Here is a 27539-nt window from a genome sequence, read left to right as displayed (position 1 = left end):
TACTTAACATATAAAGTTATAGCTATATCTTTCACCACTGAAGCCATTTCCTCAGTCAAAAACATCATATTCTGCTCAAGATAATAATCTGTTTTATACAAAAGCTCCAAGCAGTGAACAGGAAACAAATCACCAACACCACAATTAATACTAAGCAAGATAATCACAAAGCCATTGCATACATCCACTCACTATGTCTCTTCTAAGGAATTACTTGGTAAAATAAAACACAAAACTTGATGATTTCTTTATTTACCAAAAGAAATCCCTTAGAAGCCTGGCATTTTAAAATAGATCAAACAGTATGGCAACTGAAGAGTAGAACGCTTGGTTGGTTTTATGAAACCGAATACTTGATCAGTTTTTAATCAAGATGAATTGAAAAATATTAAAGGGAAAATGCTAATTAAGTAGTCATAACTGAACATAGTAAAGAAATGGATGGGAGGTTAGAAAGGAGGAAAAACTGTTTTGCAGATATTTAGGTTTTTTTCATACTGTGCTGTTCCAGTACAATCACTTGGGAGGGGGAGAAGAAAGAGAAAATAACTCTGAAAAAGAAACTCAGATATACAACACACATGACCATCATCATCTTTTGCTGAATGCTATGCTCTGATTCCTCATTGTGTTGCATCTAGTGGGCTTATATTTATGCAAAGCAGGTTATAAACACTACCATTCTGATTTGGAAGCATTTTACACCCACCTTGCTTTAGAATTACTAAGTAGAATTACTGCATTAATGAAGGAGAATCTGGTCCATCCTATGGAGATCTTATGATCCTGAAAATAGGGTCTGACAATGAAGTTGTCTTCCCAATAATACCCTAATGCAGTGGTCCCCAACCTTTTTGTGGCCAATAGCACATTCATGTTTTCAGAAGAGTGTGGCGGGCGCCAACAATTACTCACATACAGGGCTGGCTCCAGGCACCAGTGGAGCAAGCACGTGCCTGGGACAGCACATGCTACGGGGCGGCATTCCGTCCATTCTGCAGAGTCGGAGTGTTTTGTTTTGTTTTGTTTTTGTGTTTTGGGTTTTTTTTTGGTGCCAGTTCTGGACAGTGCAGAGAGAAGGCGAGAGGAATGAGAACACTGGCGCCCGCAGCCTGCAGCCCCGGAGTTCTCTGTCCCAGCAGGCGCGGTGCCACGGCTTCTCTCCCCTGCTGGGCACTAGGAGGGTGCACATAAATGCCCTGGCGGGCGCTATGGTGCCCACGGGCACCACATTGGGGACCACTGCCTTAATGTATGTGCTACCATGGTGTTATGAAGCATTTATAATCTGAGGCAAAAATTGGTGGAGTGGTCAATAATGAGGGGGATGGGTCAATTATTCAGACTGATCTGGGTGACTTGCTAAGATGTGCTCATTTGGACAATATATGTTTGAATACAGCCAAATGCAAAGAGATACCTTTAGGATCAAAGAATGTAGGTCACACTTACAAAGTGTACTGCTTGGGGAATTCTGTACCAAAACATTAAAAATTCTGCACCCAATATTTTAAAATTCTGCATGTTTTATTTGTCAAAATAACACTACATAATCACACCAGTTTAAATTATTTTGATAATTTATTTCAAAATACCTGTCAGCAAGTATGTCTGTAATAATACAGACAAGAAAAACAATTCGGGAAATGTGTTTTTGAAAAAATAGATTCCTTACGAGGCATATTAATACCGAACTCTGAGTAATAATTCATTTAAACTAAACTACAGACTTGTATTTCCTGCAGCCTTAAGAAACAGTTCAAAGGCTTGGGGGAGTCAGAGGTAATGGAGGAGATGAGGGAGAGGGAAGTAAATTGCTGGGAAGGAGTCTGGGTGTGAACTTGAAGGGGATGTTGGGTAGGGGTGGGAGATCTATGGAACAGGTTTTTTTTTCCTGTGGTGGGGGAGGAGGGATTGTTAGGAAGCTTTCCCCATGCAGACCCTGGATTACACCTAGCCTCTCCCATTCAGTCAGATAGATCTGCCCCTGCCCCCATCTCTCTGTGTACCCCCTCCCCATGTCCTGACCCAGCCACTCCCCTGCCTTTATGTAGTTTTGCACCCCCTCCTCCATCCCCATGTGTCTTTGTCCCCACCCAGCCACTCCACTGTCCCTATGTAGTTCTGCATATAGAAGCTTTTTTTGCACAAAACAATAGACATCTGCAGGGCTCATTAATTATGCACATGCACAGTAGCGCAGAATTCCCCCCAGGAGTAGAGATGGTGGGGGGGATGATATCCAGAAATACAGTCACACTGAAAAGGACTTGGGTGTCACAACCAGCTGAACATGAGCTCTCAGTGCAATGCAGTAGCTAGGAGCACTAACGTGATCCTTGCCTCTGTTTTTACAGCCACATTGAGTAGGAAGGTGATAGTACATTAGTGAGACCACTACTGGAATACTATGTCCAATTCTGGTGTCCACACTTCAACTAGGCTGTTGAAAAATTGGGAAAGGGTTCAGAAAAGAACTACAAGAAATGATTTGAGATCGGGAAAACCTGCCTTATAGTGATAGAATTAAGAAACTCGGTTTATTTAGTTACCCAAGAGAAGGCTAAGAGATACCTCATCATGGTCTACGAGTACCTACACAGGAAAGATTTTTGATAGTAAATGGTTCTTTGATCTAGCAGGAAAAGGCATAACAAGATCCAATAGCTAGATGATGAAACTAGCAAATTCAAGATTAGAAATAAGGCATACACATTAATTATGGTAGTTAACCATCAGAACAACCCACTTAGGAACATGTTGGATTTTTTATCACATTATTAAAATGAAGACTGGCTATATTTCTAAAAGAGATGCTATAGCTCGAAAGAAGTTATAGGGTTGATGCAGAAATTACTGGGTGAGATTCTATGGCCTGTGGTTATGCAGGAAGACAAACTAGATGACCACAATGATCCTTTCCAGCCTTAAAATCTATGAATCTACAAATGGAGTCTCCATAATAATCATGAAGAATACCCAGACTGATACTGCATATTGCTCAGACTGCACACTTTGTGCAAGAATGTTAAGTAATACGGGAAGGCAGTAACTATCACTTCCCTGAAAGAGTTTTGAAATCATTTCTGTAAATAAACGTAACCACAAAACTAAGAAAACGAAAGAACTTTAGGTTCTAGACAACCTAATACTAGACTTCTCTCTTGAAAGTCAGCAAGCAAAAACCCCGACTAAGGGTTTTTAAAAAACCTCTTTCCTGCTTGCTTTCTTTGCACTGTGTTCATAAAGTGTAGTAGCTTTATTTCTTGCATCTAGAAATGGAAAATTCAACTTGTGTTTAGTGTAGTAGGCTTCATGTTTTGAAATTATTTAGCTATGTAACTACCACTGAAGAGTTAACAGGTCTTTTACTAGACGTATGCCAGTTCTCTTAATGTACTATTCCTAATCCTAAGAGTACAAACTATTATGCTATTCAAATGCAAGATCAGGCATTGCTTTCTCATATTGTATTTCATATGGCTATAGTATGTAATCTTCAGATGACAGTTCAAATATCTAGAAATAATACCAATGAAATCTGATCCTGTGTTTTGCTGATGCTATTTTTGTTGCAATCTGAGTATTAATTTAGATATGCTAAGCTATTAGAACTGTTTCAGTTAGTGACTATTGGCATTTAATACAGTATATGTAACTTAATGCCATAATGTGAGAATATCATAGTTTAAGCCTGTTTAATATGAAAAGGATTTTGAGCCAGGTTCACTGACTGTTAAATCAGCTTCTTAGTGCTCCTTATGCCAGTTTACTCACCTACATGAGGATTTTCCCTGTGTAAATAAACCAAACAAGCTGCTGTCAAATGAAAACATTCATAGAAGCAGTCCCTGAGCAAGAGTCAACAGGCACCATCCAGGACCTCCAGAAACAACCAACTAGCCTTGGAGGGAACACAGCTGGTGTGGAGGAAGACATATGAGATACCATTGGGATTGAGTAACACCTGGGGCCTTGTCCTACCTTGACAGTCTTTTTTTGGAGCCACAAGCCTCACTTCCAGATGAAGTCAAACACAATAGCTGCTCATTTGAGGTCCAAATAGGGATATTCCACTGTCTTCTAGCCTAGTGGTCCTGATCCAAAGCCTAGTGAAATCAATAGAAAGATTCCCATTGTCTACAGTGAACTTTGGAGTAAGGGCAAAGTGACCAACTACCAGTCTGATCAGAGCAAAATGACTGTTTTCTTCCTGACACCAGGGCTGGCCTTACCATGAGGCGAACTGAGGTGGCCACCTCAGGTGCCAGACTCTGTGTGTGTGTGTGGGGGGGGGGGGGGGGAGCGGCCTAGGACCCCGAGTGTAGAAAATTGTGTCTGCTGCTGGTGCATATGTATTCTCTCTGCTCTAGATGCACAGAGATGGTAGAGTGCTGTGCTGGAGGAAGGAGGGCACAAGAGACATAGGCAGGCAGGAGAAAAGGTGAGAGGGAATAACAGAAGGCAGCAGGAGCTGCAGGGAGAGAGAGGAAGAGAGCCTCTTATGCACCTTTCTAGTACCCCCAGGAGCCTGGACTGATTAACACCAGCTTCTTAGAGAGCTTCCTGTTTCTTGCTGCTTCCCTGAACCCACTTGAGGAGAACAGGCAGTCAACAGAAGTAGTAGGAGCCAGTAGGAGCATTTTCTAGAATTTATTGACATTGATGTTACTACAGGAGCTGGTATGACAAATGTGCTCCTTAAAAAGCTGGAAGATACTAGAATTGCGATAGCTGACATGAGCGGTCAGGGCTACGATAATGGTGCCAACATGAGAGGAAAAAACAGGAGTGCAGACACGGATCCGAGAGTTAAACTCTCGGGTTTTTTTGGTCCCATGCAGTTCTCATTCATTGAATTTGGTGGTCAGTGATGCAGCATCAGTTTCTAGTGAGGCTGCTGAATTTTTTAATGTAATTCAAAGCATCTATGTATTTTTCTATATATCAACTCATGGATGGCAAATTTTGAAGCAACATCTGGGGGAACATCCTCTCCGACACTGAGACCACTGAGTGCCGTACGATGGGAAAGTTGAGTGGGGGCGATAAAGCCTATCAAACACCAAATTGGGAAGATAGATGATGCCATAGTTGCCATTATGGAGGATAATGCTATGACAGGAACTGTTTGTGGGAGAATAGTGGCAGAGAGAAATGGAATCACCAGAAACATACATAACTTCAAATTTCTGTGTGGCTTAGTGTTGTGGCATGACATACTGTTTGAAATACATGTTGTAAGCAAGATATTCCAAGGTGTTCACCTTGATATATCTGGAACAGTGGAACAACTGGACAGAGCAAAGTTATACTTGCAGTCTTACCGGTCAGATGAGGGATTTCAAAACGTTCTGAAGAGTGCACAGAAGTTGGCAGAGGAACTGCACACTGAAGCTATTTTCCCACCCATTCAAGAATACAAGAATCACCCAAGAAAAAGACATTTTGATTATGATGCATGGGATAATCGCACAAGAGACCCCAAACAACAGTTCAAAGTTGAATTCTTTAACCAGGTGCTAGATTGTGTAATACAGTAAGTTGAACATTTCATGCAGCTCAAGGAACACAGCAGTATATTTGGGATGATGTATGATAGTCCAAAACTCCTCATTATACCTGAAGACCAGCAGCAGCAGGGGTGAAAGTAGAAATAGGGACTTACCGGTACGGGGCTGGGAGCGTTAAAAAGCTGCTGGGAGCCCCGGGCCCTTTAAATTGCCGCCTGGGGAAGCTGGGCCGCCCTGGTACGGCATACCTGATCTTGCCGGTACGGCGTACCAGGGCATACCGGCTTACTTTCACCTCTGTACAGCAGCACTGCAGGGCACTAGAGACAGTGTTGACACATGATGACATGAGCGATATTGATGCAAGTGATGAACTGAAAGCCCTTTCGAGATATATTTCATCAGGATCAACTCCAAAGGCTTTCCTGGAATATATGTGCACAAATAAGATGACCACCCTATTTCCAAATGCTTTTGTTGCCATGCACATACTTCTAACACTTCCTGTAACAGTTGCCAGTGGAGAATGCAGCTTCTCCAAGCAGAAGTTAATAAAAACACATCTACGCTCCACAATGACACAGGAGAGGCTGATCGGCCTTGCAACCATCTCAATAGAGCATGAACTGGCCCAGACTGTGGACCTTCAGCAGGAAGCAGTTCAAATCTTTGCAACCAAGAAGGCACAGAAAGCACCACTTTGATTATTCAAACAGATAAAAATGCCACTGTTTTTACTATGCAAACAAGAAAAGTTACATTTGCTGTTCAGGTATTTGAAAGTTAAGTATTACTTAAAATTTTTGAACAAGGCATTTTAAGTTGTTAGTTCTCCTTTATTGGGGTAGGTAGTAGAGCAGTACCATGAGAGGAGTAGAACAGGAAGAAGGCAGAATTGAGACCTTTCAAAGTTTTGGCCCAAGCGAGAGTGCATGGGGGTGTCATTTGAGCTCCCTGCCTCAGGTGCCAAAATGCTGTGGGCCAGGCCTGCCTGACAGTTTCATGTAAATTTTCCCTTTTAAGCTGATCAAGGGTAGCTCTCAAAATTCAAGAAAAAGGTCTTTGATTTCTCTGCTATTGGCCTTGTGTTTGTGTACTTTCCAAATCTCCCATAGGAGGAATAGTCAAATGTGGGGATTCCAGTCTGTTGTCCCTCTGTATGGAAAAGGGGGATAGGCTTAAAAGGGTCACTTGGGGGACTGAACAGACCTTTATGAAAATAAGACTGAAACAGTCACTTACAGTAATGTCTCCTGGTGTCTTCCTGGGTTGGGGCTCTCCTTTTCTGTACAGAGCTCTACTGAAATTTGATTTACCTTAATGTTCTTTTGACTTGAATTGGATTTCTGAGACTGCAAATATTTTGCCCAATAAAGGAGAATAGCTATCAGCCATGGTGAAGGGACAGTTCATCTCAAATACCTTTCTTCCCCCTGCATCTTCCACATTCCCTTTTTTTTTGGGGGGGGGCAGGATTGCCACCTTTCTCATTGCTGATAACCAGACCCCTTAGGCCACTCCTCTTCCCCCAAGGCTCCATCCCAATTGCTCGCTCCTCTTCTCCCATGCCTCCATTGCTCACTGGATCTTCTCAAGAAGCCTGCCTACAGGTAGGAGGTGGCTCTGGCTGAGCAGGGATTGGCATGGGTTAAATCTTCTAGCCTTGGATCTTACCTGTGCTGTGAGCAGTGAAGTGGTTAACAGTATTTACATTTAAAAGTATCATCATTGGAATCTGTGTTCACACCCGTTGAAATGAATGGGATAGCTGACTCTTCCAGGCTATAGCTTCTTCCTCTCTGCAGGGTCAGGGAGATGCTTCTGCAGTGAGTCACACTGGATTCAAACTTTGAAGATGAAGGACTTTATTATTCAAAACTGGGGAATCCTTCAACTAGATATTTCCTTTATTTAAAAACAGGAAAGCTGAGACTCTGGAGAACTAGTAAGAGATCGGTCTTCACCCTTCTGCTCCTGGCTTGTCCTTTATCATTACACCCCCTCAGGAAGGAAGCCCCCATATGGTACTCTATGGTACCTAAAAACCAATACCAAAAATATGTCCTGTCTTCTACTATCCTGCATTTGCAACCATTCATTGTGCCAGGGCATAAAGACTAGACCATAAAAGTGGCTGGGTCTATTTCCTTTGTTCAACTGAATGAAATGCAAAAAGTAAGCAGTCGGTATTAAAGGAGAAAAGAAGATGTTTACAATTATTTCAGTTCTAATCATCTATAGTGTTAATAGCACAGACAAAGAAACTGTCTCTATAAAATATTTTTAACCTGCTAGGGCCCTCTTAAAATCCACAGAGCAAGAGACAGTGAGAATATGTTTATTGTCTAGCAGGCATTTATACATGTAAGTAGAGTTTGTCTGGTACAGCATCTTGAATCATCTGGGTAACAACCAGGCTTCATTTTCTTTATATTCTGTGTAGCCTGGAGATGGCAGAAGGATATTTGAGATGGCTGACCAGCTTCAGGCCAGTTGCAACCAAGTTGGCCATTGAAGGTATGTCTCCTCTGCAATGAAAATTCCTGTGGCTGGCCCATGTCAGCTAATTGGCGCTTGTAGGGCTCAGGCTGTGGGGCTATAATATTGCAGTATAGATGTTTGGCCTGTGGAATGGAGCCTGAGTGTTGGGACCCAACAAGGAGAGAGGATGCCATTTTCTCCACACAGCATGGCCTCATACGTATGGTGTGTGCAAGGTCATGCTATGCAGATGATGCCATATTTTAGAGCATAGTGTTAATTGCCCCATCCACCCACGGAGAAGTGCATGCAGAAGGCCTCATCCCATAGCTTTGAATGCTGGAAAAGAGAAATAAAAATAGTTAACATGAAGACTTTTAATTTCTTTGGTTTCAAACAGCAGAGAAACCAAACTGAAGCCACAGATCCCCAGAGGTTATCTTCTTGGTCTGCCCTGAAAGATCTCTACAACTCTGTTCATTTTAGGATTAAGTGGTAACTCATTTGTGCACAGGCACCAACTTCCTTCTTTCCAGGTGTGTGTGTTCCGCTCCCTCCCCTGAGTGCACTTCACCCTTGCTCTACCTCTTCCTTTCCCTCCCCAGCACCTCCCACCTGCCACCAAGCAACTGATCGGCAGGTGGTTTGTGGGTGCTGAGCTCCCACTATTTATTTCTGTGGGTGCTCCAGCCCCAGAGCACCCACTGAGTCGGCGCCTATTCATTTGCGTGTATGTTTGCTTGCTCTAACTTGTAAAGAACTCTCTCATTCTCCCCACCCCACAAGTTAATAAACCTTTAGTTTGTGTAAGAAACTAAGACAATCCTGTAAGATCTAAGGTACGAATTGATCTGGGGTAAGTGACTGGTCACTTGGGACTGGAAGCAACCTGAATATTGTGTGAGTTTTGGTGTAAGTGATCATTTATCACTAAAGCTACAATTGTCACGGGGGTCATGACTGAGTACCTCAGGGCATACTGTCAAAAATAGTGCACATCTCAAACTGGTGGTATGTTCCTTAATTAGATTTTACAATCATGAGCCACTCCAGACAGCGTAACAAGGAGGAATAAATTAATTTGGGTTTTTAGAGTTAGTCATGACTGGTATTCCTTTGTATGCCACAGCATAAGAGGCCTGTGAGTATGTTCTGTAATGTGTACAGTATCAGACTATAGGGGATGCTGGAATAAAAATTAATTGTGGAGACTAAATGAGATATTGCAACAACTTTTTACTTTGGACTTAGTGTAAACTAGAAATTCCTTTTGGAAAATCCAGGTAGTGAAAATAATCATACTTAGAGGCAGATTCAGTGGGAATTCTGCATGTACAGAAGTCACTGAGCATTTTTGGGTGTGGAGTTTAAGGCCCTTCACTTGCAATCCTGCAACCACTTATGCATGTATGTAACTTTAGTCATGTAGCCACTGAAGCCAAGGGGGCTACTTTGTGATCAAAGCTATGTATGTGCTTAAGTGTTTGCAGGATTGGATCCTAAACTCTCATGTTAAATATATGTACTTGTGAATTTAGGCCTTGATCTGGAATCATGCACATGAATAACTTTAGTCATATGCATAAAGTCAATCTAAACATGTGATTAAAGCTAAAAAATCTTGGCTACATGCTTAAACACAGGAATGGGGTCTTTTTCAATATTAGCAAAACTGTCTCGGAAGCTCTTAGGAATTGTAGTAATGCCACAAATCCACTTGGAGTCACTCGAACACAGCAACCAGCCCACAATGACATTCCATCCAAACTATTTGTTGTGCAAGACTCGGAACTTTATGCCTGGGGCGGGAGGAGGGGGAGGAGAAAACTGCAACCATTTCATATTGACTAAAACTTTGATATGTTCCTGCCACTCGTTAAATTTTCAACTAAGACTTTCTCTGTCGTGTGATCACAAACATATTTGTACTGGTGGTAATGAAGAGTTTTGTGCAGTGGCAGGACTGTTACACTTCTCTTTTTTGAATTATGTTTGGATGGTCTCATTAAAATCTTCAGTATTATCTATTTAGAACAGACATTCAATTATTTTTTTACAGTGCTCACACAACTAGTACAGTGAAATCCCTAAATAGGTGAAGATTCTAAGTCTATCCCCCCCGTATTAATGTTAGGAGTTCCATTTGAGACTATATTTTGGTTTCAAAGGAAGGTATATCTAATGAATTGATCTTATAGATCAAAGTTACCAGGGATTTCAGGAGTAGGAGATTGTAGGCCATGCAGGGTAAAATAAGAGGTTTGATTGAACATTAGATGCTAATTAAAAAAAATACTTAGGACCTGATAGTGCAAACACTTACCCATGTGAGCACTGTTAACTATTGAAGTTAATAGGTCAGTTCATATGCTTAAAATTAAACATGCTAATAGTTTTTCAGGATGGGGTCCATGATAGAAATAGGTTGCAGACGGAATATAACCAGGAAGAAAAGTAACATTTTCATATTCCATTCAAATTCACAGAAAGAAGAGATTGAATATCATATATGCTAAAATATACCATTAGGTATTTTCAACTTGGCATTCCCCTTATCCCTCTTCCCTCCCCCTAACCCCCTCCGCAAGTTTAGGACTATTCCGGTATATGAAAAGAAGTGACAGGAGATACTAAATGAAACTTTCTTTATACAACTAAAATATTTTCCATGCTAAATAATGTGGCAAATTTTTGTAAGCCTTTTTTTAAACACCCACTTTTTAATTAACCAATTTTTTTAAAAAGAATCTATCCATGCACTGGGTAGAGAAGGAAAAGGCAAAATAAATCTTAGGTGAAGTGGATTTTAGCCCATGAAGCTTATGCCCAAATAAATCTGTTAGTCTTTAAGGTGCCACCGGACTCCTTGTTGTTTTTGTGGATTCAGACTAACCCCGCTACCCCCGATACTTGACTGTATTAAACTGTCACCTTTCCGTTTCTTAGAGGATACCAGTGGTTTCAATTTCAGTGTCTTATTACAGTAATTAGTCTATTTCAATTTTATACAGGGACTGAGTGAGGGTTTTGGAGCCAATGTGAGGTTTTCCTCAACAAGAACTGCAGGGTCAGGTCCACAGTGCAATCCTCCCACCCCTCCGGACAATTGCACTTCTATTTTATGTTCTGTAAATCTGGATTATGAAATACGATGTATGCTGCCTTGCCATATTCCTTCATTCCTAGCCACCAGCATCTTTTTGCCTAAGGTATTCTTATTTGAACAGTAACAGGGTTGTTTCCAAACAGCATTCTTCAAAGAAATGCCTATTTACATCCAAATTTGGGGTTTCAAACAATGTTATACTGATGCTGATGGGGAATTAGCTATGGTCTGTTTAAACATGAGCTGAAAAGTGACTCCAGAAATATCTCAACAATTACTTAATAATGTTTGCTAAATAATGATGGATATGCGTATTCTGTACCACACAATATGGACCCAATCCTACTTCCGTTGTCCGATTAATGGTAATGGGAGTTTTGTTACTCCCTCCAACGGGAGCAGAATTGGGCTTAATATTTTTGAATACCAGAGTTTTGATATATAAAATTAGTTAATATAAATAGGAAACTGAAACTTACTGCCTTTTCACTCCTTAGTCAAAATAATTCAACTGTGACATTGATATAAGAAACATTCACATATTTACTGCTAAACCCTTTCAACATTACAATTGCTTTGAAGACTAAAGGGACACCATTATTTTCTTATGTATTTAAAATTAATTCTCAATATATAAAATGAATGCTTTTCATTAAACTGACATCTTTTGAGCCTTTCTGTTAGTGAAAATAGGCTGATAAGAAAGATGCCTATGATTTTATTTTGAACACTTATATCCAGATGTTACCACAACAATATAAACGTAATTTTATGTGGTGTCCTAAACGCACGTGATCCAACGCACCTTATAGTATTATATATGTACAGTGACATTGTGCAGATTTTCACAGCATTTCTTGCAGGATTATTTAAAAAAAAAAGGCTTTTAGCATGTCACTGTATAAGGGCTCCAGTCAACTCCGTTTAGGAAATGGAAAATCTCCCATTGACTTCAACACGAGTGTTATCAAGCCTTAAGACAGCAACTGACAATATTAAAATCATATCAAACATTTCTTTTAATCACTGACTTGACCTAAGAAAGGCTTTTCATCAAAAGTGTAATTTGTCTTTTTCTAAATTGGATAATTTTAACTGTTTAATTATAAAGAACAAATTTCACAACTTACCCTAAAGGATATTGTAAGTACTACAATTTAGTTATTTTATTAATCTTTATTTAGTCTACTCTAGCACGTAGCTTATAATATATTATATTTTGCTGTAAAAGTAAATGTTTTGCAATGTATAAATCTGTATACTTTATGAAGGCCTGGTACAGCATTTGTCACTCCCTAAAATTTCTGACTTCAAAAAGAGTCTGAGTTTTTAGTAATTGAAAGGCTCTGGAATAGTCTCAAGAAATAAGTATACAAATAAACTAATATAGAAGATACCAATAAAAAAATCTCCCATGAAAAGGAAAATAAAAACTCCCATGTAGCTGGGCTGCATGATCAGGTACAGTAACTGTAATTTAAGAATAGTGTTTACAGTGTAAATACATTAAATTGGCTCTCTTAAACAATTACTAACAGATAAAAGAACTTAAAATTCTTGTATTAGTCTTTACAGATTTCAATAGAAATGAGTATTTATTGCATAATAAAAAGCAGTGTTTATGAATAAATGAATTGGTAATTGCTGTGTGTGTGTGTGTATATGAAGAACTACTCATTTTCAAATAGGTAAATGTTATTGCTGATTATGAATTTATCTCATTGAACACAGTTTTCAGGACAAGACATCAGAGATAGAATTAAAATGAGCCTGAATGTCAATCAAAGGTGTTATATTTGTTTTGATTTTTCTCTTATTTCTGGGGTACCTGTAAGGCTAACCCAATATTAAATCAGCTGTGACCATGAAAACTTATACTTATTAAGTCTAAAGGGGCATTTGATGGGTTCCCCCTCCTGCAGACTTGCTACATGTTATGAAGAGTGACTGAATACCTTATGTAATGATACATGGCTAAAATTTTCAAAGTGAGTGATTAAATCTTAGCACCCAAGTACATATCTAGATAATTTTATCAGGAAAAATCTATGGTGGGCAATGGAATTACATGATAGTAGTAGAGCTGTCAAGTGATTAAAAAAATTGTGTGATTAATCACACTGTTAAACAATAACAAAATATCATTTATTTAAATATTTTGGATGTTTTCTACATTTTCAAATATATTGATTTCAATTACAACACAGAATATAAAGTGTACAGTGCTCACTTTGATTACAAATATTTGTGCTGTAAAAAACAAAAGAAATAGTATTTTTCAAATACTGTAGTGCAATCTCTTTATTATGAAAGTTGAACTTACAAATGTAGAATTATGTACAAAAAAAGTTTATTTTTTAATGCAATGTAAAACTTTAGAGCCCACAAGTTCACTCTGTCCTACTTCTTGTTCAGCCAATTGTTCAGACAAACAAGTTTACATTTGCAGGAGATAGTGCTGCCCACTTCTTGTTTACAAGGTCACCTGAAAGTGAGAACTGGTGTTCGCATGGCACTTTTGCAGCCAGCATTGCAAGGTATTTGCATGCCAGATGCACTAAAGATTCATATGTCCCTTGATGCTTCAACCACCCTTCCAGAAACATGTGTTCATGCTGATGACGGGTTCTGCTTGATAACTATCCAAAGCAGTGGAGGCACATATTCACTTTCATTGTCTGAGGCCTGGTCTACACTAGGACTTTAATTCGAATTTATCAGCGGTAATTCGAACTAACCGCTCAACCGTCCACACCAGGAAGCCATTTAATTCGAACTAGAGGGCTCTTTAGTTCGAATTTGGTACTCCACCCCGGCAGGTGGAGTAACGCTAAATTCGCACTTGCTAGCTCGAATTAGGCTTGGTGTGGATGCTAATCGAACTTAGCAGCTCCGGGAGCTATCCCACAGTGCACCACTCTGTTGACGCTCTGGACAGCAGTCCGAGCTTGGATTCTCTGGCCAGCCACACAGGAAATGACCCGCGAAAATTTGAATTCATTTTCCTGTCTGGGCGGTTTGAATCTGACGTTCTGGTTGCACATCGGGGCGAGCTCCACAGCACCTGCAACGATGCAGAGCTCTCCAGCAGAGGAGTCCGGGCAATCCCAGAATAGAAAGAGGTCCCCAGCATGGAGTGACCGGGAAGTCCAGGATCTGATCGCTGTGTGGGCGAGGAGTCTGTGCTCGGAGCTGCGCTCCAACAAGCGGAACGCGAAGACGTTCGAGAAGGTTTCTAAAGCCATGAAAGACAAAGGATACAGCCGGGATGCGATGCAGTGCCGCGTGAAAGTGAAGGACCTAAGACAAGGGTATCATAAAGTCAGAGCGGCAAACGGACGCTCCGGAGCCCAGCCCCAGACATGCCGCTTCTACGAGGCACTGCATGCCATTCTAGGTGGGTCTGCCACCAGTGCCCCACCAGTGACGGTGGACTCCGAGGACGGAATAGTGTACCGGGACAGTTCCCTCCCTGTTCGCCGATGGGGAAGATGAGGAAGGGTCTTTAGAGGACGGCGCAGGCGACATGGAACCCACTCCCGCTTTCCCTGACAGCCAGGATCTCTTCATCACCCTCACAGAGATCCCCTACCAACCCTCCCCGCCCGTTAACCAGGACTCGGAATCAGGGAAGGATCAGGCGGTAAGTGCAACACACGTATAAACATTTATTTTTATAACAATGTTATAAAAAATAGAAACAGTATTTACAAAATTCTAAATATTAAACTATAATATATATTAAATTATATGAAGAGAAGGTCCACACAAATGGACTTTAAAAAATTCTAAATATTTACAAATTAAAACATTCTAAATATTAAACTATAATATATATTAAACTATATAAAGAGAAGGTCCACACAAATGGGGATAGAAAAATAGTCCTCTAGCGACATTTCTACGAAGGTGTCATTCAGTTCCTCGCAAAGCCTCCGCATGAGGTTCGTCGGAAGAGGTCGCTTGTTGGGCGCTCCGTGGAAGCAGACTCTTCCACGCCAGGACATCCGAATATAGAGTGGAACCATCGCCTCTACTAGCATTGCTGCATATGGTCCTGGTCTGTGCAGTGCGTCCCGTAACATGCGGTCTTTCTGGGCACGAGTGACCCGCCTCAGGGTGATCTCGGTCTGCAAATACTGCATCTAAGTAGGGCAATTAGTGTAGTGTTACTATTGTTAATGGTTTACAATTAGGTTGCATAACAATGACCCTCGCCTAACAGCCACGTGCGAGAGTCCACAGAGAACAAGCATGCATTGATCGTTCCCGTGCGCTGGCGGGAGGGGCTGCTAAAGGCTTATCCTTTCTGCTTTGCACATTGCCTTTAGCAGGAGAGCACAGCTAACCAGTAACTGATAAGCAGTATGTACTGTAAGGCTTACCAGGACTTTGTGCAAGAGGATGCAGCTATCTTTCCTCGCATGCGCTCTCCAGTGCAATGGCGCCGCCAATGAGAGCGTATTCAAATCTCGGACTAGTTCTGAGATCTCCTGAGACTTGGTTCCCTCTTTGGTCTTGTTAACTGAAACTGACTAGACTGTGTTTACTGTTGGCAAACATGTATGTGTTCAAGGAAATCACCTACTTTTTCACATCACACAGCTTCGGCTCCTTCCCGGACTGCCCCGCCATCCCCCTCGCAGAGGCTGGCTCGGATTAGACGCCGAAAGAAAAGACAAGGGACGACATGTTCCAGGAACTGATGGCCAGCTCCAGAGCGGAGGCGGCAGAGCAGAGACAGTCGAGGGAGAGCCTGTGTCAGCAGCATCGCACACACCTGGAACGGGAGGATAGGTGGCGGCAGGAAGACCAGCAGGCGACTCAAACGCTGCTTGGTCTAATGAGGGAGCAAACGGAGACGCTCCGGCGCCTTGTAGATGTTCTGCAAGACCGCAGTCAGGAGGAGAGAGCCCCCCTGCAGTGCATCTGCAACCGCCCTCCAACGCCAAGAAGTCCTGTCCCCCCCTCACCCAAAGTGACAAGACGGAGGGGCGGTAGGGGCCGTGAGAACTGTCCCTGCACCGCAGCACACCGATAATGTTAGAGACAACTGTTGCGCTGTAAATTTGTACAAGCTCTTTCTTTACAGCATCAACCAGTCCCAACTCCAAGTTCAAACCCCCCACTGTGTATTACATTATTAAAAGCGGTTTGGTGTTACTGACTGTTTCCGTCACGTTTCTGGTGTCAGAAGACTTTCTGTTGTTCTGTGGGGGGGGGGGGAATTGTAATGTCACTGCATAGCCCACAGTGCCATGCTACAGACTTGGCTGCAGGGTCAACTGCAGGGCACACACAGACTGCAGTCACTAGGCACCAGGGACAGTCTGTGTGGTGTATGCTGCCCAGGGTCTTTCCTTGATGTGTATGCTTGTGCAGGGTCCTGGTGCCTGACATCCCAGAATGTAAAGGCAGGCTTCCCTTCACATGCATTTGGACCGTAGTCACGATCCTCCCCGGTGCCCCGAGCCCCAAAAAGAGACCTCATCCAGGGGCAGATACTCACCCTTCCCCCACACCCCTCACCCCTTCCAACGCCCAAACCCACAGCCGTCATGGTAACCCCTATCCAAGGACGGCACCCCTCGCCCCTTCCTGCAAACCCACCCATCAGTGCACACCTTAACCAGCACAGAATGCTTCCATGTTTCAACGAATAAACAGAAATGCAAAGTCAACGAAAGATTTATTATTAATTACTAAAACATGTCCTTAGTTTTAAAACGTCCTTGGGAAGTGGGGAAAACTTGGTTTATGATCAGGCTCTCTTAAAATCAAGTGGACAGTCACAGGTTACCCTGCTCTGCGAGGAAACTCCCTGATGCATATCGCTTCCCGCTGGGATATTCTCTCAGCACGGGTGTCTGGCTGATCGTAAACAGCAGCCAGGCGATTTGCCTCAACCTCCCAAGCGGCCAAAAAGGTCTCGCCTTGCTCTCACAGAGATTGTGGAGCACACAGCAAGCAGCAATAACTACGGGGATATTCTTTTCGCTGATGTCCGAGCGAGTCAGTAAGGTCCGCCATCTCCCCTTGAGACGTCCGAAAGCACATTCCACCACCATTCTGCACTTGCTCAGCCGGTAGTTGAAGAGTTCCTTTTCAGTGTCCAAGGTGCCTGTATAGGGCTTCATGAGCCAGGGCATTAGCGGGTAGGCCGGGTCCCCGAGGATCACTGTAGGCATCTGCACATCCCCAACCGTTATTTTGTGGTCCGGGAAGAAAGTGCCTGCCTGGAGGCGTCTAAACAGACCAGAGTTCCTGAACACACGCGCGTCATGAACCTTGCCCGCCCACCCGACGTTGATGTTGGTAAAACGTCCCCTATGGTCCACCACAGCTTGCAGCACCATTGAAAAGTAGCCCTTTCGGTTAATGTACTCGCTGGCCTGGTGGGCTGGTGCCAGGATAGGGATGTGAGTCCCATCTATAGCCCCACCGCAGTTTGGGAATCCCATCGCGGCAAAGCCATCTATGATGGCCTGGACATTTCCGACAGTCACTACCTTTGAGAGCAGTTGCTCAACGATTGCGTGGGCTACTTCAATGACAGCAATCCCCACGGTAGATTTGCCCACGCCAAAGTGGTTCGCTACTGACCGGTAGCTGTCTGGCGTGGCAAGTTTCCAGAGGGCTATGGCCACTCGCTTCTGCACAGTCAGGGCTGCTCGCATCCTTGTGTCCTTGCGCTTCAGGGCAGGGGACAGCAAGTCACACAGTTCAAGGAAAGTGCCCTTACGCATCCTGAAGTTTCGCAGCCACTCTGTGTCATCCCAGACCTGCAGCACTATGCGGTCCCACCAGTCTGTGCTTGTTTCCCGGGCCCAGAATCGCCGTTCCACACCATGAACTTGACCCATTGCCACCATGATCTCCACTGCCCGGCGTACCCTGCTTTGTGAGAGGTCTGCGCCACTCTCCTCACCGTGCTGCCGGAGCCTCCTCGCCCGGTTTCTCAGCATCTGACTGTGGAAGAGGTGGACGATAATGTGCGAGGAGTTGACAACGGCCATAAATGCAGCGATGATCGCAGCGGGCTCCATGCTCGCAGTGCTGTGGCGTCCACGCTGTAACTGACCAGAGAAGGGCGCGAACAGATTTCCCGCCGGCGCTTTCAAGGAAGACAGGGAGGGCGGGATTGACGGTTCAATGATGACACATTTTTCCCCCCAGCATGCATTGGGGGGAAATCCCACAATTCAAATGGGCAGCGGGGAGTGCGGGAACTGTGGGATAGGTTCCCACAGTGCACCGCTTCCAAAGTCGAAGCTGGCCCCGTGAATGTGGACTAAGAAGTTCGAATTTGTGTATTTAGTATGGATACACAAATTCGACTTATTAAGGTCGAATCCACAAATTCGACTTAAGTAGATTCGAAATAGTCCTGTAGTGTAGACAAGCCCTGAGTCAGATGCCACCAGCAGAAGGTTGATTTTCTTTTTTGGTGGTTTGGGTTCTGTAGTTTCTGTATCAGAATGTTGCTCTTTTAAGACTTCTGAAAGCATGCTCCACACCTCATCCCTCTCAGATTCTGGAGGGCACTTCAGATTCTTAAACTTTGGGTCCAGTGCTGTAGCTATCTTTAGAAATCTCACATTGGTACCTTCTTTGTGTTTTGTCAAATCTGCAGTGAAAGTGTTCTTCTGAACAACATGTGCTGGGTCATCATCCGCAGCTGCTATAACGTGAAATTAATGTCAGAATGTGGGTAAAACAGAGCAGGATACATACTATTCTCCCTCAAGGAGTTCAGTCAAAATTTAATCAATGCATTATTTTTTTAAAGAGCGTCATCAGCATGGATGCATGTCCTCTGGAATGGTGGCCAAAGCATGAAGGGGCATATGAATGTTTAACATATCTGGCACGTAAATACCTTGCAATGCTGGCTGCAAAAGTGTCATGCGAATGCCTGTTCTCAATTTCAGGTGACCTAGTAAATAAGAGGCAGGCAGCAGTATCTCCTGTAAATGTAAACAAACTTGTTTGTCTGAACAATTGGCTGAACAAGAATTAGGACTGATTTGACTTGTAGGCTCTGAAGTTTTACATTATTTTGGTTTTGAGTGAAAACAAAAACAAAAATCTACATTTGTAAGTTGCACTTTCACGATAAAGAGATTGTATTAAGGTACTTGTATGAAGTGAATTAAAAATACTATTTCTTTTGTTTATCATTTTTACATTGCAAATATTTGTAATAAAAATATAAAATGAGCACTGTACACTTTGTATTCTGTGGTGTACTTGAAATAAATATATTTGAAAATGTAGAAAAAAATCCAAAAATATTTAATACATTTCAATTGGTATTCTATTATCTAACAGTGCGCTTCAAACTGCAATTAATTACAATAAAATGTTTTAATCATGATTAATTTTTGAGTTAATCATGTGAGTTCACTGCGATTACTCGACAGCCCTATATAGTATCCATTGTAAGTGTGATCAAAATCAGTCCCTCTGTTTCCTCATCTATAAAATGAAAATACTTCATAATCTGTCTCACAGGGGTGTTATGGGAATTAATATATTAAGACTTGTGAAGTCTTTTGGAGAAGGTGGCCCTGCTCTTGGCCTGCACTTTATTCTTTATCCTGGGAGATGAGTGCAATGCAGATCCAGCCTCAGGAAGTTTTCCCTTAGTTGAAAGTTGTGACAGTCAGGACTTACCAGTGGTAACACACAGCTGTTAGGTACCTGGGTCACAACTCTTTCCCATCTTTATGACCTTTGCAGGTGGTCATTCCAGCACCGTGGCTGTCTTCTTTCTGGTAGAGGGTGACTCGGCCCCCTGGCCATGTCACTAGTCGAGTCCATCCCCTGCTGGAGCGTTGAGTTCAATGTTCTCCACAAAAGAGAAGCTTCAATCCACATCCAGGCATCTGTGAGTGGCACATCCTTGCCTCAAGGCTTATAATATCTCTATCCTCCCTTAGCTCCAGTGGGGGTTTGTGCCCTTTCATGGGGGCAGGTGTGGTAGGGGAGCCCAGGCCCTCCTTTTTGCTGGGATCCATCCCAGGCCCCTACAAGAGGCAGCAATAGGGTGACCAGACAGCAAGTGTGAAAAATCGGGACAGAGGTGGGGGGTAATAGGAGCCTATATAAGAAAAAGACCCCAAAATCGGGAATCTCCCTATAAAATCTGGACATCTGGTCATCCTAGGCAGCAATATCAAATACCCAAGGAGTGCTTTGGGGCTGCCTCCCTGGGCTACTTCCTACTACCCACCCTCCCAGCCCAGGGCACAGTCAAAAGCCTCACAAATGATCCACCAGAAAATGAGGTGAAGGGCTCTGTAGGGCTAGGGAAAGACTGCTCCTTCCTCTAGGGCCTGTGGTAACTGCCACTTGCAGACCTCTCCCCTGCAGCTAGTGCTCCAGGACCACCCTTACTCAGGCACTCCCAAGACAAGTCTTTCCTATCCTGCCTGCCTACCTTTGAGTGGCTCTTTTAAGCTCCTCCTGCTGGAGCAGGCTCTGCAGGTGCAGTGAGATGGAGCCATCTGGGACTAGAACTGTTCCCTAATCCCTTCTATCACAGTGTGGAATATATACCCCCTCACTGAAGTTTTTTTGGTGGCTAGAGATACTGTAAGAGCTCTGACACCACCTACCCTTCTGTCTGTCAGCACAGTGAGCATGGCCAGGGAGCAAGAGGCATGGCTGGGTCATGCTTCCATGGGCGTTGTGGCTGGGACTTGGCTGCTGGTACAGGTTAAAGCATGTAGCTGTCTGCTCTGATCTCTGCACCCCATGATCAGGGAGCTCCAGGACAACTTCACATCCCAAGCTGTGCTAAGCACTCCTCAGGTGCATGCAACAGAGGATGTGGACTGAAGAGATCAATATAAATACTAAATAGTGATGATATTAGAACAGATGCACAGGCAATTTTCATATTGTATAATATTTGAAATAAAAATGGTGGTTTTTTTTTCTGTTTCTAAACTGTTGCTGGTGTGCTCATTTGTATGCAAAAATCCCATAATACGTCCCTGTCTTAAACAGTTTTGAAAGGATTTACTCTATTTTAATTGAGGCAATAAAATTAGAGCTTTTTGAGCTCCTATAGATACAAAATAAATCTCTGCTTTGCTAATGAAAGGGTGGAAGCTTTCTTGTCTCTAGTCCAGCATGAGCATAATAATGATATTGTACTAAGAATCTCAAATCCGACTCAGTCTGATAATGGGACTGTGGTGATTCTTGAGAAATCTGAATATATTTCCTAGCTGCGTTAACTACTTGATCTGAGTATCTGATCCTTGGTGCTACTTGATCCTGTCACTAACACTACTTAACGGTCTGACCCTGCTCCCAACAAAGTCAATGGCAAAAACTCCTATTGAGTCCAATGGGGTAGGATCAAGCCCTAAATTGAGGGCCGTATCAGGTCCCTGAAGTCTGATCTAGTAATCATTGTAGTCAATGATTGTTTTTATATGCAGAGCCGTATCCAGAATGCTTTCTTTAAATGTGCATCCTTTCACTTTGTCTGCCCTGGTTTCAAATGTTAGAAACAAACTGGTAAGTTTGCATGCATGCATTTCTTCAGGGACTCTGGTGTTTTGAAGAAAAATGTCCCCATGACCTGCTTTTTTCCCCCATGGGAAATGTGAGAAAAACATCAAAATTTCTTCAAAAGTTCTTGGGTTTTCATCAAAACTGACAATTAGGTGGTTTTTGGAAATTGAAAACTGAAATTTCAGCCAATACCCATAACATTTTAAAATTTTTGGATGAACATTTCTGGTGGGTTTTTTTTCGTTGCCAAAAAACTGCAACTTTTAAAAAAAAATAAGCAAACAATAAATTTAGTAAGTCAGAGAATATTTCCTGTGAAGATTGTGGATAAAAAAAGCTATTTCCCATTAAATCTCTTTGATGAAAAATTTTAATCATCTCTAATTATGGCTGTTAAGAAATGGGGGAACTATTCTAACACTCCTTTCTAGTGTTAAACTGGAGCAACTGAACTGATAAAAGAACGAACTTCTAAACAGCCATATTAAGAGCACAGAATTATTTTCCTATTTCACACTTATATGTACCAATATTATCTGTGAACCTGAATAGGTACTCTGATTGGCCCTGATTCAGGAAAACACTTAAACACACTTCAATGGAACTTCAATCTGATTTAACTGTGTGCTTAACTTTAAGTAGGTGTTAAAGTGCCTTGCCTGAATAGGGATGCTTTCCTGAATCAGATCCATAGTGTGATTCCTGAACGATCCTGAACACCTTCATTCTATTTTCTTCAGAGGGATTAGAGGGTACCTTTCTGTATCAGGCCCTTGCCCTTTAAAAAGGTTTCATGGTGTCTGAGTTGGCAAAAGACAACTGTTCAATTTTAAATTTTTCTTAGTCCAGAAATCAGATTTTTCCCAGAATAAAACCTACACCAGCAATATGCACACAGAAATCAGATGTCTATGTGCTTTTAACATCTTAACAACACATATGGGGCCTAATTCTGCTGTCATTAAGACCATGGCAAGATGCTTGTTGATTTACACAGGTGCAGGATCAAGCCATTTGACTTGCAAACTATCATAGTCACCTCTGGACTTACTATACGGAATTGCTGTCTGTTGCTGCAAGTGTTTATAGCTATATTAGTTCTCCAGCAAAGGTGGGTAGTGTTATATACCTAGTAAACCAATTTCAGTGATTACACTGACAACTGGCATCTTTTGTCCTTTCTAACTCAGATCACTGGAACTGTTAAATGTATAATGAAAACTTGCTTATATTTAAGAAAATATTAGTTTTGATCCTTACTTTATTTATGCCACAATGTGCAAAAATATTACAATTGGCAACATCTAAGCCTGATCATCCAGCTACATGTTTATATTACACACATATATATATATAGTATTCTGGGAAAAATCTGATTTCTGGACTAAGAAAAATTTAAAATTGAACAGTTGTCTTTTGCCAACTCAGACACCATGAAACCTTTTTAAAGGGCAAGGGCCTGATACAGAAAGGTACCCTCTAATCCCTCTGAAGAAAATAGAATGAAGGTGTTCAGGATCGTTCAGGAATCACACTATGGATCTGATTCAGGAAAGCATCCCTATATATATATATATAGCACATACCATGTACTGGCATTTATAGTGAAAACTGTAAATTTGATGTACTGTACACTCAGACTTCTAGTCTAATCTGATACATGTGACTGTACAATCCAGCTGTCATAGGATTTCTCTTCTGTTGCCAACTTGTGCAATTTTTTTTATCATGAGTCTCACATATGATGCTTTTCTTAAATCCTGTGTTCCCAGATTATGTGAGAATCTCAGCATTCATTTTAAAATATAAAAACTAAGTGTCTTGTCCTCATGGTCAAAGATAAAAGCTTGAGACTGTGAACCTGAAAATTTATGATACCAAAAGACAAAAAGAATCCAGATGTTGAAGCCAATTTCATGATTTTTTGAGTATTCTGACTCATTGTTTTTCAATGCTTAGGGTCAGCCACGCTGCTTTCGCTACTGACAGTGACCAAATTTCCACATTTCTCCTGATTTCTGTTACCTTTTGAAGTTGTGCATTCAGGTGCTCAACAAGTGAGTAATTTCTACCTTTACTTGGGTTCATTCTGAGAGCTTTAAGATCTATCTAGTTCTACCTAAACCCTCTCATTTCTTTTCATTAAGTAGCACAGTACGTGGATAGGATTTTGCAGTTATATGTGACTCTTGTGAGAAGTTTACCATCTAAGGTCCTAATCCTTCAATGAGTTCTACCCCTGCAAATTCTGATACCCTTATTGAGCCTCATAGGAAACAGGTAAATGAAGATACCAATGAGTAGAGACAGCAAATGAAGGGGAAGAACAGTGGGGGTGACCCCCCCTTTTTCCTGGATTAAGTCTTTTTTTGTGAATAATATGGCTTGAGTGTTGCACTAACTGCTGAGATTTGTATTATTTATTAGGCTTGGCTTTTTATAACCCTGTCCTGCTCAGACATGGGGATCACCTGAGAGATTAGCAGCCAAACTAGCTAGTTTTAGACTCAGCTTCATCATATCCTTTTTTTAAAAAATTATTTATTTATTTTTACGCTGATGACAGAATTCTGCCATCGTGAACATACTCTAAAGGTCTCTGAATTGCGCTCTAATTATAAAAACAGAAAGTGCACATCTAGGTCATGCAAATGAATTGTTGTCCTATTAAACAAGGAAACTATGGACCTAGGTATCCTTCTCATAAATTGCATTCAGATACTGACAAGAGAGATGAGATTAGGGAGGTATTCTCTCATGATGCGATTATAAATATCTTTCACCTAACTATGATTTACAAATGACACTTCCAGGTAGGAGAAAAAAGAGGGTAACAGTTCTTCAATTGGAAGTGAACATTCATTTATGAGAAAAAACTCAGTCATCCTGTGATAAGACTCAGAAAGCTTGTTTTTCGGCTAATGTGATTTCATATGTTTTTGTTGCACGGTAGGCTGAGCAGCATTCCTGCTTTGTTGCCTCGGACGGGAGTTGTTCGATATCATGTCACACATAACTGTGCACTGAGTCCTCATGCTGAGCTGTGAACTGATCCCATGGTCAATCGATGACATTTTGAGGGGGCTGGGAGAAAGCAGGGGCAGCCTGATTCATTCTCTGTCTCCTCTTCCTCCCTGGCTCTGTCTCCAGCCTGGGCTCCTTTCAGCTTTATTCATGAGCTGATCATGGGCAGAGAAGGTGGGGAGGGAGGGAGTGGTTTTAATTCTAACATTAAATTTAAAAGCTATAAATTACAGACAACTATAAACACTGCTCCTTGCTAAAAGTCAGTGCTCATAAAATCTCTGAGTGTCCTTGCACGCACATACACACACACACACATAACATATCACAGACAGCCTTACTGGATTTTTCTCCCTGCAACCTAGATGCGACAATAGTATTACATCTTCTGGGTTCTGAAATGTAACAGCTAAATGACTGACCTTCCTAATGCATTCTGTGTGCTATAAGATCCCCATCCAAAGCTCACTGAAACTAATGGAAAGACTCTCACTGACTTTGGTAAGTTTTGGATCAGGCCCTAAACTGAGAGGAATTTTTTTTTTGCATGTTTATAACCAAGGGGTGTTTCGAAAGCAATTTACTACAGCTAGGAACTGGCAGCCTTCTAACTCAAACAGAGTAATGAGAGCAGTGAGGATGGGGGAAGGAGAAAAGAGAAGGGTAAAAAATGTAATAACTTTTGCATCTGACAGTCTATGTTGTCCAACAGAGAGACAAATACGTCTACAGTGGAATTGCTGAATACTACATATGTACGTTAGTTTTACATTCATTTCATGTTGTTATAATTAAGGCTATGTTTTAGTCATGGGTATTTTTAGTAAAAGTCGTGATAGGTCATGGGCAGTAAACAAAAATTCACGGCCCATGACTTGTACTATAGACCCCTGCCTAAGTCTTGGGGGAAGTGGGGGCCTGGGGGCACTCTGGGTGCTCCGGGTGGGAGAGATGCTGGTAGGCGCCCTACCCCGGTTCCTTGTGGCTCCCCGGAAGCAGCGACATATCCCTCCCTCAGCTTCTAGCTCCGTGTGCTGCCTCTGCCCCAAGCGCTGCCCACGCAGCTCCCATTGGCTGGTAACTGCGGCCAATGGGAGCTGTGGGGGCAGTGCCTGTCGGCGGAGGCAGCATACGGAGCTAGGAGCTGAGGGAGGGACACGTCACCGCTTCCGGCGAGCCCCCCAAGGTAAGTGCTGCCCAGAGCCCTCCTCACCCCATCCCGTGCCCCTGCCCTGAGTCCCCTCCCCCACACACCCAAACTCCTGCTGCAGCTGGGGGCGGGGGCTGGGTGGGGGGGCATTGGCCCGAGAATGCCCAAGCAGCAACCAGTGCGGCTAGGCCAGGGGCTGCCAGAGCTGCTCAGGCGGCCCCCGGGCCAGCCGCCCCAGCTGCTGCAGAAGTCACTGAGGTCCCAGAAAGTCACGGAATCTGTGACCTCTGTGACAAACTAACAGCCTTAACTATAATAGCAATTTTATTCCTACCATTCCCATAATTCCTGATATATAGACGTGAAAACTACTTACAGGATAAGTCAACTACTACTACTACTAGCCTAATTTAGTGGTGTCATAACTCTATCGAGGTCAGTGGAGTTATGCCAGCAGAGAATTTGACCCAGTGGCTTCAGGGGGTAGAATGGATATAAATGGTATCAAAACTTGGCCTACAGAGCTTGTAGCACCTTGTGCTACTTATTTACAATTTACACTTTCCCTGGGTTTGTTGCATAAGGAGGGGATGAAATTCTGCTGGAGAAAATCAGTTGGCTTCAACATTTTATTTATACAAACATAAATACCAGAGGTACCCCCTGCCCTTTTGTGCCTTCCAGGGTCCTAAAACAAGTTGTAGAGTGCAGGCCCAGAGATATAACCAGTGGAGAAGTGGGAAAGCAGGTCACTAGGAGTGTGTTGTGTAGGTAGAAAGCCACAGAGATGCCTTCTGAATTCCCCACTGATCCCTCTTTCAAAGACTACTCCTCTAAATCCTCTGCACCCCTCAAGCTCCTCCCGTCTAATGAGATAGTCGGGCAGAAATTCCATATGTGTAAACTTGGTTTGTTTTCCGCTGGAAACATATGGAAAACATAATTCTAACCAGTGATGAGCTGCCAAAATCTTAACAACTGGTTCCCTACCGGGTCTTCGGTGGCACTTTGGCAGCAGGTCCTTCACTCGCTCCAGGTCTTCGGTGGCACTTTGGTGGTGGGTCCTTCAGTGCCGCTGAAGACCTGGAGTGAGTGAAGGACCCACCACCGAAGTGCCGCCGAAGACTCCGAGCGCCGTCCGGTGAGTACAAGCCCCATGTGTCTCCACGTGATTTTTTTACGTGATTTTTTTTTTTAGTCATTCCTGCCAGGGCCCCCTCAAAACTGTTCAAATCGGGCCCTGCACTTCCTAAAGCTGGCCCTGCACACTGGGGTTGCAAAATTGTATTGGGGGCCGGGTAGGGAAGGCTGTGCCTCCCAAAACAGCCTGTCTCCTCCCATGTGACCCCCACCCACGTCCTGCCCCTGACTGCCCCCCTCAGAACCTGCAACCCATCAACCCTCCTTGCTCCTTGTCCCCTGACCACCCCATCCTGAGACCCCCCCATCCTAACTGCCCCCCAGGACCCCACCCCCTACCCAACTTGCCCCGCTCCCTGTCCCCTGATTGCCCCAACCCCATCCACCACCACCCTGACAGACCCCCTGGAACTCCCACGCCTGCCCAACCCTCCCCATTCTCCATCCCCTGACTGCCCCCCCAGGACCTCCGCCCCCTCCAACCGCTCTCTGCCCCTTATCCAACCCTTCTTCCCAGCCTCGGCCCGGCCCCCTTACCATGCTGCTCAGGGCAGCGTGTAAGGATGCCGCATGGCCCGCTGGAGCTCGCAGCCCC

At 43.0% G+C, this 27539-nt stretch overlaps 1 long non-coding RNA gene across 1 annotated transcript in view; it reads left to right on the top strand.

Moving 5' to 3' along the window:
* The first annotated feature begins 6250 nt into the window (after positions 1-6250).
* The window catches only part of LOC120401591, a 42841-nt gene continuing 21552 nt past the window's right edge, over positions 6251-27539 (top strand). Inside the window, exons 1-2 of the long non-coding RNA XR_005596578.1 lie at positions 6251-6285; positions 7957-8030. This is a non-coding gene — a long non-coding RNA (uncharacterized LOC120401591). The remainder of the gene's footprint in view (positions 6286-7956; positions 8031-27539) is intronic.

The sequence above is a fragment of the Mauremys reevesii genome, linkage group 3 (assembly GCF_016161935.1).
Source record: "Mauremys reevesii isolate NIE-2019 linkage group 3, ASM1616193v1, whole genome shotgun sequence".
Taxonomy (NCBI): domain Eukaryota; kingdom Metazoa; phylum Chordata; order Testudines; family Geoemydidae; genus Mauremys; species Mauremys reevesii.
The sequence above is the reverse complement of the archived record's forward strand: the minus strand, read 5'-3'. Positions and strand labels throughout refer to the sequence as shown.